The sequence below is a fragment of the Balaenoptera physalus genome (assembly GCF_965194825.1).
Source record: "Balaenoptera physalus genome assembly, chromosome: 4".
Classification (NCBI taxonomy): domain Eukaryota; kingdom Metazoa; phylum Chordata; class Mammalia; order Artiodactyla; family Balaenopteridae; genus Balaenoptera; species Balaenoptera physalus.
In genome coordinates, this window is record NC_138891.1 from 87322967 (window position 1) to 87335862 (window position 12896).

Here is a 12896-nt window from a genome sequence, read left to right on the forward strand (position 1 = left end):
CCCAGGTCTATTTTTACAGATCAGGCAACAAGGTGAATTTGGAGCTAAGAGGCAATACATTGGTAATGGCACAGGGGTAAAGAATGTTTCAGGCAGAAGGAACAATACGTAGGAAACTCTTTGATAAACCCTCAATGTGGTCAAGCTGCTGAAAGAAGGCCATACGGCCCAGAGAGGTTCATTTAGTGGGGTAGGATGAGACTAAAAAGGCTGGGAGAGGCCAGAAAGAAATTCACATGGGCTTAGGTCATAAAAAAAGACAAAAATTACTGGCTCTCATAATAGAAAATTCTAGTGGTAAACTGAGCTTCAGACAAGGGTATAACCAGCAACTCAAATATGGACAAAAGGAACTAATTTATTACCTGTCCCCCTCTCTGCTTTCTGCAGATGTCTTACAGTGTTAATGTAACTATGGTTCCATTTTGTGCATATGATAGCTGCCAGTTTTCCTAGAGGTTCTGTGTTTCTTTATTCATATCAGGTAAAGATTAAAAAACAAAAAAGAAATCTCACCCAATTCTCTCTTGGAAGAGTAGAATGCTGCTTTTCCCTATGAATCCAATAAACACCTCCTGCAGTCTCTTTTTCTCAAGTTGATATGTGTTTCCTGAACCAGACAAATGCTACGTGCTGATTGGATGAAACCAACAAAGTCCCACCCTTTAAGACAACTTAGATAATGGGTGGGATCACCTTCCTCAAAAACACATAAAAATTGGAGTTATGTTTCAGGGACGGATAGGGAATGGAGTCTGACTGACCAGCAAACTGACTAGCAAAAATGTACACCTCATGTGAGGATTCTATTCTAACGATAATGTAAAGCCTGAGATGTGTTTCAGAAAATCACTAGCTCGTGTATGGGTAATTAACTGGGGAGAAAAGAAGGGTTGGAGGGAGACAAATCTTAAGCCTCTGGAAATCATCTAGGTGAGCAAGAACGTTGCCAGCAGAAAATGCAGAGGTGGAGGTGGATTCCAGAAATACTTAACAGGTAGAAATTTTGAGACTTGGTAGCAAGTTGGATTTGGTGACTGAGTGAGAAGGAGGCATCAGTGATAATACCCAGGGTTTGAATGCCTAGGAAGGAATGGAGATTCCTTTTACTGTGGATTCTGATGGAGAAGAAGTGCTTGGAGGTCAAGTATCACTTCAGTTTTAGACGTGTTGAATAAGTGAGCACAGTACTGGAGAAAAATTACAATGCTGGTATTTCGGGATTTGTTTCACTATTTCCACATCCAGGAGTTTTATTTTAAAATGAGATCAGAACTCATAAAATTTTAAAAACCCACAAAGCTAAATATATAATACATTTCAAATGCAAAAATTTATGTATGTATTACAAAATATCAAATAAAATGTAAACTTATAAGTGAAGGTAAGTTACCATTCTTGCTAGCTCTGCTGTTTCCTTCAACATCAATTCCTTTAGCCCCAGGGCATCTTCTGAGCTTTGTCTCTGAGGTAGCTGGTCCCTCTGAGCATCAGTATTAGCATCCTGTGCTTAGCTCCCAGAGCTCTCCTCTGCCCTGGCCCTGTTCTGCAGGAATTTTTACTTGTCTTTCTTATAACCTTGTACTGCCCGTGTTCTAAAACCTCCTCTTCCTTAGAGAAGAGATCCTCCCACTTCAGAGGGCATCTACTCAGGCCTTTCTCAGTCATTTTTTTTTTTTTTTTTAGTGGAGATGGGGTAGGGAGAGCAAAAGGAAGATGGAGAAGGAAACTAGGGAACTGCAGGGTCTGGCATGGCTTGTGGTAAGGGTGTTAGGAATAAGAGCCAGAGGAAGGGAGTACAGGATTTGTTTGAAGAAAATCTACCCTCTTCTCTTCTTTAGCCCTCTCTTAGTCTTCATTATTTGAGACTTCTGGAATTCATTTTGTGTCTTTGAATCACATTTTCTAAAGAAAGTTGTTTTTCCTGTTTCAATGTAAATTTGAATTCAATGTTAATGGACTTCTTTCAGTAAATGAACAAAAATATGTTTTGAGAAATTTCCCTTAATAAGAATTCTGGGTCAATATGAAAGTCAAACTTTAACAGGAAGAAACTGCCTTTTATTGATATCAATAACCTCATTATTCATTGGATTTTCCATTAAGTCTCTTGTAATATTTTTCCCCAGAAAAGTGACTCAGTGAATTAAATGAAGGAAATACACAATCATAATGAAGTTACAAAGATTACATAATACTTCTTGGATGCAAAAATAAATTTTTAATGGAGAATCCAAAGGAAAATTTAAAAAATATTGTTCAAACACGGAGAAAGTGCAGTTCAGTGAGAGAGAGACAAAGTGAGAAATAGAAGAGAGAGAAGGAGAGAGGATGTGATTTTGCATGAATCACATGTGTTTTCTAGACAAGCTACTTGGTATCAGGAGATAGCCCCTGCCATAAGAATGGACTGTGTTCCAATGTCCATTTGTAGTCTTTTGTTTAGGTCTTGGAACAATGTTAGTTAGGACAGTAATGTCCTAAAACATCAGTAACAACCTATTTAACCTTCGATATGTCTGAAATTCTGCAACAGCCGTGACTTACCAGCCAATAAGGTTGTGACACAATAAAAATGCATTCAAATTCACAGCGTTGGATTCTGGGAACATATCTCTGCATTCAGGAAAGGGATCAAGTTTCCCATATTCTATACACCAGTAATAGGGACAATCTCCTGGAGAAAGGTGAGGATACCAAATGAACAGAGGGCTCCAGGAGACTGAAGTTGGAGCAGGTGTGGGGCTTTTGGCCTCTTGCTAGATAACACCACAAAGACAATTTTAGTCTTTGATTGCTTTTTAAAAAAAAAATTATATTGGAGTATATTTGGTTAACAATATTGTGTTAGTTTCAGGTGTATAGCAAAGTGATTCAGTTATACATATACATGTATCTATTCTTTTTCAAGTTCTTTTCCCATTTAGGTTATTACAGAATATTGAGCAGAGTTCCCTGTGCTATACAGTAGGTCCTTTTTCTTGGTTTCTTTGGTTCCTTTGGTTCATTTGTTATCCTTTGGATAACAAAGAATTATTCATACCAAAATTTCAATAGTGCTGAGGTTGAGAAACTGTGGTATAGAACATCATCTTGGAATTTGTTAGAAATACAAATTATCGACCCCCACCCAGACTTAATGAAGCAGAAACAGAGGGCAGGGCCCAGCATTTGTGGTTTAAGAAGTCTTCCAAGTGACTTTGATTTTCAAGTCTGAGAACTACTGGCAGAAATATTACCTTGATTGGACTATAGATTTTTTATTTTTTTATTTTTTATTTTTATTTTATTTTATTTATTTATGGCTGTATTGGGTCTTCATTTCTGTGCGAGGGTTTTCTCTAATTGCGGCAAGTGGGGGCCACTCTTCATCACGGTGCGCGGGCCTCTCACTATCGCGGCCTCTCTTGTCGCGGAGCACAGGCTCCAGACGCGCAGGCTCAGTAGTTGTGGCTCATGGGCCTAGTTGCTCCGCGGCATGTGGGATCTTCCCAGACCAGGGCTCGAACCCGTGTCCCCTGCATTGGCAGGCAGATTCTCAACCACTGCGCCACCAGGGAAGCCCTGGACTATAGTTTTTAAATAATGTAAATCTTTTGCCAATTTCACTACTTTATGATGTTCAATTTCACCATAAAATTGTTTTCAAAACATTTCACAACCTACAGAGCCCATAATTGAAAATGGTTGCTTAACCTTAATTTTCAGAGAGATGTGACCCAGCTCATAGCCTCAGGTAATAACAATAAACTGAAAAAAAAAAAAAAAAGGAATTTTTTTAAAGAGAATTTTTTTGATGGCTGGACAACCTGTTAAAGAAACTATGATCAGTCATTTGCAGGTGGGATGTCAGTGATTTCCTAACGTGGTTAATTTCACATTCTCAATGATGAAAATTGTCATAATAATAAGATTGACGAATCAGAATATCTCACATCAATAGTCTGACTTGGTGACCTAAGTATACTGGTGATACAGGAAGGATGAAGGATCAATTCAAAATTTCACCTAAGGCACATTGCAGACTTTTATATTTGACATCGAGTATATATTTATAGTGAAATGGTAAGGTTTTAGTGAAGATGAAGGAAAATATGGGAATCCCCCCCAAAACTAAACAAAACACACACTATTTATAGTGTAATCTACAGATCCGCAGTGTTGGCAGCATGTGGGAGCTGTTAGCCATGCAGAATCTCAGGCCCCACTGTAGACTCATTCAATCAAATCTACAAGGGCTATATTTTCATAAGTTCTCCAGGTGGCTCATGTGCACATAAGAGTTTGAGAAGCACTAGAATAACTCAAGAACAATGTTGTCTAAGAAGGTGATAATTTCCTTGCTGTTGATATACGATAAAAATGTCTTTATGAGTTCCATTACTAATAACACTTGAATGCACAAGGAAACTAAATTCAGTGAATTTTGTTCTCTGATTTCCTTGGATATGAAGCATCCTATATCAGAAGATTTCCTAATCAGCTTTCTACTGTTGCCAAAGTTGTGTAATCTTTCGTTGTCACCATCCAGGCAGATAGAAGACGGAAGGTCATGTCTGTAATATACAGTTCTTTCCTCTTTTCTTTCATTATTCCTTCTCAGCCTCCCGTGACCACTGCACAGTTTGTACTTTCATTCATTCGACAAATAGTTTTTAAGCATCAAGTGTGTGCCAGGCTCTGTTCTAAGTATTGGTGGTTTTGGGAATGAAAAACATAGCTCATGACTATGTTTAAGGGCATAATTTCTAATAAACTATATACAAATGAGATAAATGACAGACTCTCAATTATTTGTTTTCAAGTGTCGAGTGAATTTGACGCAAGTTCAAAACATTAAATGGATGAAGTAAGTGACAGGCTTATAATCTAATGTTATTTGATCATATTTGGCACATGTTTTACAAATAGTTCCCTTTATGAACTTTCTATTGTAATAGTTTCTTTCCGTTTCTTAATCTTTGGAATGGATGACAAATAAATGAGCAAGGATAAAGCAGTAGAAAGAGGTCTGGAATGAAGGACATCTCTGTTTGGGCCCCCAGGTCAGTCTGTTTGCCTTGGATTAGTCACTTTCTATTCTATCAATTCAGCCAATGAGTCAGGATGTCCCCTCCCATACTAAAGGGAAAGAAAATGTAATTTAATTTTTTCATGTATCTGATACTCTTTCAGGCAAGGTACACTGGAAAGGGCACTGTCTTTGGTGTTGGGAGAAGGGGATTTGAGTCCTGGCTTTGCCACGAGCTAGCTATGAGACTGAGTCCATCCCGTCACAGTTCTGAACCTCAGTTTCCTAAAATGTAAAATGACAACAAATGTAGTAAAATTTATGAAAGCGCTTTGATATAAGGATATCATTAATCATGTAAGAAAGAATTATTATGTTTTGGGTCTTGCATTATTTCAGAAATACTGCTCGCTCAGGGTTGTTGTCATGAAATGAGGAAGTAAGCTGCAGTAGATGGAATTCTAAATAACAGAGTGGTTACTGTAAAGCACACTTGCTGAATTTGCTTACAATAGCCTCCTGAAGACCCAGACTTACTTTTGTCTAATCCTGTCTAGAATTTCTTTTTTTTTTTTTTAAATTAATTATTTATTTATTTATTTATTTTGGGCTGTGTTGGGTCTTCGTTTCTGTGCGAGGGCTTTCTCTAGTTGCGGCAAGCGGGGGCCACTCTTCATCGCGGTGCGCGGGCCTCTCACTATCGCGGCCTCTCTTGTTGCGGAGCACAGGCTCCAGTCGCGCAGGCTCAGTGTTGTGGCTCACGGGCCTAGTTGCTCCGCGGCATGTGGGATCTTCCCAGACCAGGGCTCGAAGCCGTGTCCCCTGCATTGGCAGGCAGATTCTCAACCACTGTGCCACCAGGGAAGCCCCCTGTCTAGAATTTCTAACAACCAATCTCCTTAATATACTTATTCACCTAACTTTACCATCAAATGGCTCTAACAAGTGTCTGTCACTTGTAAGTCCAGGTTGAGGTATAGCTAAAGAGAAGAGGTTAGCTATATTCAGTCCCTGCTGCGTTCTTTTGCAATAATTTTCTATTAACATACCAGGTAGGTGTGAGTGACTAGTCAAAGGAGCAACATTTAAGGCAGATATTCTCTCCCGGGTAAGCAAAATAAGTCTTTTTTTTTTTTTTTAACTGATAATTGATAATTATTGATTAGAACTGTTTCACTGTGCCTATATAATTAAGTAAAACCAGTTATTATAATCTATAATTTTATCATCTCATAAAAGGGTAACAGTACACATAAAATGAGATATTCTTTCACTTTTATCATTAAACTCACATTTTTGGTTTTTTTTTTTCCTCCCTGTGTGTGTCCTCTCAAACTTATGCTAAGATTTGATTGATTGGCCCTTTAGGAGAGATTTTTCTGAGAATTTATTTGCAGTCTTTGTCCAATTTTATTTTATTTTTTGATCACAAAAGTATTATTATACATGACATTGCAGTTTGTGTGTCCTCAGCTCCCTCTTTTTTCATGTCCAACCAGTCAGAACTTCCCTGTTATTGCTCCTCATCAATGCAAAAAGAAAGAAAACTAACATTATGCCCTGCTATGCTTTCTCACTTAATCCCATTGAAAACAATGCCAAGAATTAGTCACTGATGAGGACATGTGGGCATGAAATTGTCAAATTTACCATTATGTAGTTAGTACATTGCAGACCTTGGATTTGCACTGAGGTTTGACTGCAAACCCCATCATACTATTATACTACTTATTTCTATCCTGCTGGGGGTCTCTTTTAGTACTCACACTGTTTTGGACTGAAAATCCAAATTTCCTTTCAACTCTGTATCATTTAAATCACGAATACGTAGTATGAATACCATAAGTGCTAAAATATTAAGTCACAATGCAACTTCAAATTAATGAGGTACTTTAGTATTTGATAGTTCTTTTATACACATTACCTCTTGTGCAATAGTACAAGATGAATCTTTTTTTTTTAAATGAGGAAGTCAAGGTTTAGAGGGGTAACTGACTTGTGGGAGATGGAACAATGACGTTTGTGACAGAATGTGAACCTTGGTTTTCTGGCTCCAAGTCTAGAATAGCTGCACTATTCTACTATGTTCAAAGTGTTCTGTTGAGGAAACATCTGTAGCTTTTCTTCCTGGGGAGAAGACCTTCAGAGGAAGGACAACAAAAATCTCAGTGACTTTTGACAGTGGTTTCCTTCCACTAAGGATTTCAAGAATTGTCCTCCCCCATTTCCTTTCTATTTTCCAGTGAAGGTCTACAGTGGTTTATAGTCCCTGTGGCAGGTATTTGAGCTTTTTTTTTGTCCTGGAGATATGCTTCTCCTCTCCCCTTACTTCCTTATGGCCTCATTCAACGAGTTCAAGCACAATTTGCAGTGTGGCTACAGAAACCTTGTTGCTAACTGGAGAGCAGCTGAGCCTAACTGTTGCAAAAACCAATCCCACTGGCTGCTATCACTGCCAAAGTGGGGAAGGCTCTTTGTCCACTCATTCACCTTTATCGGAGCTCTTGCTGTTCTTGGGTAACTTTTTCTCTCAATTTCCTTAGTTTTCTTGTGACATTATCCATGTCTAAGTTCCTTTCCTTAGTGTGTAGGGACCTGAGGGCTTTGCTCTTGGCTGGGTTTCTGAAGGCTGGCACTGAGTCTGATAAGAACATGCGGCTTCACAAAGGAAAAGATTGTCGAGCAAAGGGGAAACAAAACAGAATCTTGGAGAAAGTGAAGTTGTGAGTCGAGTAGTCCAAACAAAGAATTCTTTAAATAGGGTGAGAGTGTGTTTCATGGGAGAAAATCAGATGCAAGGCCAAGAGGCCAGGATAATGGTGAGGAGAAAGGCAAGGGCTAGCTTAAAAGTGCCTACAAAGACAGAGGGTGAGGAATTTTATTGAGGCATCCAGGATAGATAAGAACCTTTTAAAATATTCCAGGGGGCACAACCTTCATTATAATCCCCTTACTCTTCACTTGAGAATAGCAATTCCAAGTGAGATGGAGAGGATGGAGCTTTGAGTCAGGTTGGACACTCCACTGAGAAATTTGGGAAAAATTACCCTGAGCTCAGTCAAAGGACATTTTGGGACATTTGAACAATACGACCAGGACTTACACTTAAAAATATTAATTTTCAACCACCACAAACAATTATCCCAGTGCCACAGGGGCAGTTCTTTACCTTCCTAGCCATTTTATTTCCCACTACCTAGTAGTTGAGTTCAAGTCTGACACATATCCTGCAACTCCCTGTTCTTCTTAAACTATTTTCATTTATCTCCGCTGACTCCTGTAGGCATCTGAGGTTATGTTCCCACTCTAGAGGCATAAACAAACTTTGCTCCCACACCTTTCCTTTTCACTTAGGAATCTCAATTCCAGTGCCCCAACACTTCAATTAACCCCCAAATAATTCCTCTCCTTCTTCCAAGATTCCTGGGGTATCTTCCTGGAACACTTATCATGTTTCTAAACCAATAAACTATTAAACAACTCTACAGACATTAAGTAACATGATATATATCATCACATGAGTCAGAACATGATTAATTTCCAAATGCGTGCCAAAAACTGTAAGTTAGGAGAGTGAAGTTAGAAATGACTGACTTTTTAAAAAGGGAAAATGTATATTTTCTTTTTTCTTTTCCTTTTATAACTGGCAAATCTAAAATCATGTTGTTTGGAGGCGTGAAAGTCTATTATGCAACACTTGAGTTGTTTATTTAAACAATTCAGTTTGTTATACTTAAAATATATACTTGTCTTGGGCTTCCCTGGTGGCGCAGTGGTTAAGAATCTGCCTGCCAATGCAGGGTACACGGGTTCGAGCCCTGGTCTGGGAAGATCCCACATGCCGCGGAGCAACTAAGCCCGTGAGCCACAACTGCTGAGCCTGCGCGTCTGGAGCCTGTGCTCCGCAACGGGAGAGGCCGCGACAGTGAGAGGCCCGCGCACCGCGATGAAGAGTGGCCCTCACTTGCCGCAACTAGAGAAAGCCCTCGCACAGAAACGAAGACCCAACACAGCCATAAATAAATAAATTAATTAAAAAAAAAATATATATATATATATATACTTGTCTTATTGAAAAACTCTGGAGGAAAGGAGTCCCCTTTCCCTCATACTCTTGTTTTTCTTTTGAAGAAGTTGGGAAGAAAAAGGACAAAAGCCTAGAGAAAACAACTTGAATTTTTCTCTTTTTATCCAAAGACTTTACATGTCTAGTCAAGGAACATAGAGACTGGTCCTGGGGAAATTTCCTGGGGGAATTGCCTTTGAGGGATGGGGAAAATTTACAAAGGGGAGTAGAATTGGAGGGACAGTTTGCCTTGTCAGAGAAAAGTGTGCATATGAACACAAACACAGCAATGTGAAATGTTGTAACAGAGGTTTTTGAGTCAGAGATGGGCAAACATAGAAGCTTTAGGTGATAAGGATCTTATTTTCCCTTTAAAAATACTCCAATCTAGATGAAAAGTAAGTGCAATATATAATTTTTTCCTTTTGATAAATTCTTTCTCCAATTAAGACATATTTATCAATCTACTCAACAAATATTTACAGAAAACTTTCCCTATGTGACAAATATACAGGGTATGTTCTCAACAAAGACAAGTGCAAAGGAACCATTTACATATACATTTATGAGCCAAAAATTAAGACAGAAATTTGAACACAGAACTGCTCTTGAAAATCCAGAGCAGACAGCTGTAAGTATAATGTAAGTATAATACGTAGGTTTAGGCAAAAATGAGAAGGATCCATTTACCTCAGAGAACAAAGTTGCATCAAGCTTCCCTCAGAGATGGTATTGAAAGAACCATAAGACTAACAATATGGCCCAAGGAATAAGCTATAGGAATCATCTCACTTAAAATTAAGAAAAACACCGACACTGGATGCCAAGTAAAACACAAGCACTTCTCATATAATAGAAGCTCAATAAACATTTATTGAATGGAGGAATAAATGAATCAGAGTCATTATGACACGTATAACAGTTGTCCTTGTTTGACAGTAAATATAACATTTGATGGCACAAAAAATGGACATCTGGTTCCCACATCAAATTTCATTATTTCCAAAAGGTATGAAGAAAAAACAAAACTCTAACAATCTAGAAAATGAACTAAGATTGCCCTCCTAAGAGTTTAAACAACATTGGTAGTTGACAATGATCTATTCCTTAAATTTCATGGCAGTGGATTTCATGTTTACTATATTACTCTTTATTCCTTATAAAGCCTTTCTTAATAAATTAGTTTTAAATAAATAAAAACAAATTTTATGAACTAACAAAACAAACCTCATTATTTTGTCCCCTGCCAAAGTGTAAGGTCTGTAGTGTCAGGGAGGAATTGAAGCTGAAGCTGGCAAGGAGTGAGCAGACAAACCTCTCAAAACCCTCCTATGAGGAAGGTCTAGGAGTGTCATGGAGTCCATTCTGCTGGCATTTGGGAGGATTTTACTAACCAGCTCATTTCTCCGTTTTTCTATCCATAATGAAGTTTTGTAAAACAGTCTGAACATATGATAAAATACTTTTTTTTGAATGCCCCTTAGGACCCAAGACACTAATATGACTCTACGGAAGTTGTTATGGAGCCACTTTAACGCAACTTATAACTGCCATTGAATTCAGTACTGGGAAGCACAGAGTCTACAGTAAGGAAATGATCCTTTCTCAACCTTTAAACCAGCTATTAGTGAACTAGATCTGAATTCCATGTCAAAATATCCTATAGTTTGTTCAGAGTTTGACTGAGTCAGCTATAGTCCATTAACCTGCTGGCACCTTCTCTAGAAGGAATGATGAGGAAGCTCAGCATTGTCTTCCAAGGAATAAAAAACTACTCCAGATCTAAAATGTTCCTAATCAATGACAAATTTACAAGAATTTCAGGGATGCAGAAGTGGCCTTCATCCCAAGACTGCCCAGAAGTCACCCTGGAAGAAAAATATAGTGCCTTAATTGTTCACACTTATTTAAAATTAGGCATGCAAACATACTTGAATGTTATTTTTTATTTAAATTTATAATAGCTTAAATATATTCTTAAAAACAGAATTCAGCTAACATGATACTTAATGGTGAGAAACTAGAAGCTTTCTTGCTAAGATCGGGAACAAAGCAAGAATGTCCCCTCACCACTCTTTTTCAAGATTTTACTGGAAGTCCTAGCTAATGCAGAAAGACTATATATATATATATACATATATATATATATATATATATATATACATATATATATATATATATATATATATATATATAGAGAGAGAGAGAGAGAGAGAGAGAGAGGGAGAGAAGAAACAAAACTGTTTTCATTAGCAGATGCCATATGTGGACAATTCGACAGAATTGGCAAAAATATTCCTGGGTCTAAGAAGTGATTATAACAAGGTTGCAGGTAAAGATTAATATACAAAAGTCAATCACTTTCCTATATACCAGCAATGAACAAGTGGAATTTGAAATGAATAACACAATGCCATTTCCATTATTACCTCCCAAAATGAAATACTTACGTATAACTCTAACAAAATATGTACAAGATCTATATGGGGAAAACTACAAAACTCTGATGAAAGAAATCTAAGAACTAAATAAATGGAGAGATACTCCATGTGCATGCATAGACTTATATTGTCAAGATGTTTGTGACAACATCAAAGGCATGATACACTAAAGAAAGAATTGATAAGCTGGTCTTCATTAAAATAAAAAGTCTCTGCTCTTCATAGGATACAGTCAAGAGAATGAGAAGACAAGCCACAGACTGGGAGAAAATATTTGCAAAATGCATGTCTGATAAAGGACTGTTATCCAAAATATAAAATGAACTCTTAAAACTCAACAATCAGGCTACAACCCAGTTTTTTAAAAGGCCAAAGACCTGAACAGACAACTCACCAAAGAAGATACACAGGTGGCAAATAAGCACATGTGTAAACAATGAGCTACCACTGTACACTTATTAGAATGGCCAGAATCCAAACACTAACAATAACAGTCCTGGCACGGACACAGAGCAACAGGAACTCTCATTCATTTCTGGTGCGAATGTAAAATGCTACAGCCACTTTGGAAGACAGTTTTGCAGTTCCTTACAAAACTGAACACTCTGTTAATCATATGATCCGCAGTTGCACTCCTTCGTTATTTACCCAAAAGAATTGAAAACTTATGTCTGCACAAAAAACTTGCACAGGGATGTTTATAGCAGCTTTATTTATAATTGACAAAACTTGGAAGTAACCATGATGTCCTTGGTGAATGCAAAAACAAACCGTGGTCCATCCAGACGATGGAGTATCATGCAATGCTAGAAAGAAATGAGCTATCAAGCCACAAAAAGACATAGATGAAATTAAATGTATGTTACCAAGTAAAAGAAGTCAATATGAAAAGGTAACACATTGTATGATTTAAACTATATGACATTCTGGAAAGGCAAATCTATGAAGAGAATAAAGGACTAGTGATTGCCAGGGGTTGGGGGGAAAGAAGGGATGAGCTGGCAGAGTACATAGGATTTTTAGGGCGTGAAACTATTCTATATGATACTATAACAGTGGATACACGTCACTGTACATTTGTTGAAACCCATAGAAGGTACAACACCAAGAGTGAACCCTAATGTGTAGTATGGACTTTGGGTAATAATGTAGGTTCTTTGATTGTAACAAATGTACCACTCTGGTGCAGGATGTTGATACTGGGCGAGGCTGTATCTGGGGAGTGTGCAAGGAGTATTGGGAAACTTCATTTTTACTCTGCTCAATTTTACTGTGAACCTAAAACTAAAGTCTAATTTTTAAAAAACAGTAAAAAGTAAAGTCTATTAAAAAATATAATTAAACATTTCCTGAACCTGAAGCACCTCTAAGAAACCTC

The 12896-nt window shown here is 37.7% G+C and overlaps 1 protein-coding gene across 2 annotated transcripts in view; it reads right to left on the reverse strand.

Annotated features, from left to right (window-relative positions):
• Positions 1-9927: 9927 nt before the first annotated feature.
• The window catches only part of CD200 (CD200 molecule), a 38731-nt gene continuing 35762 nt past the window's right edge, over positions 9928-12896 (reverse strand). For both annotated transcript variants that reach the window (XR_014263043.1, XR_014263044.1), the window contains one exon: positions 9928-10945. The gene's annotated coding sequence lies outside the window, so the exon portion shown is untranslated. The remainder of the gene's footprint in view (positions 10946-12896) is intronic.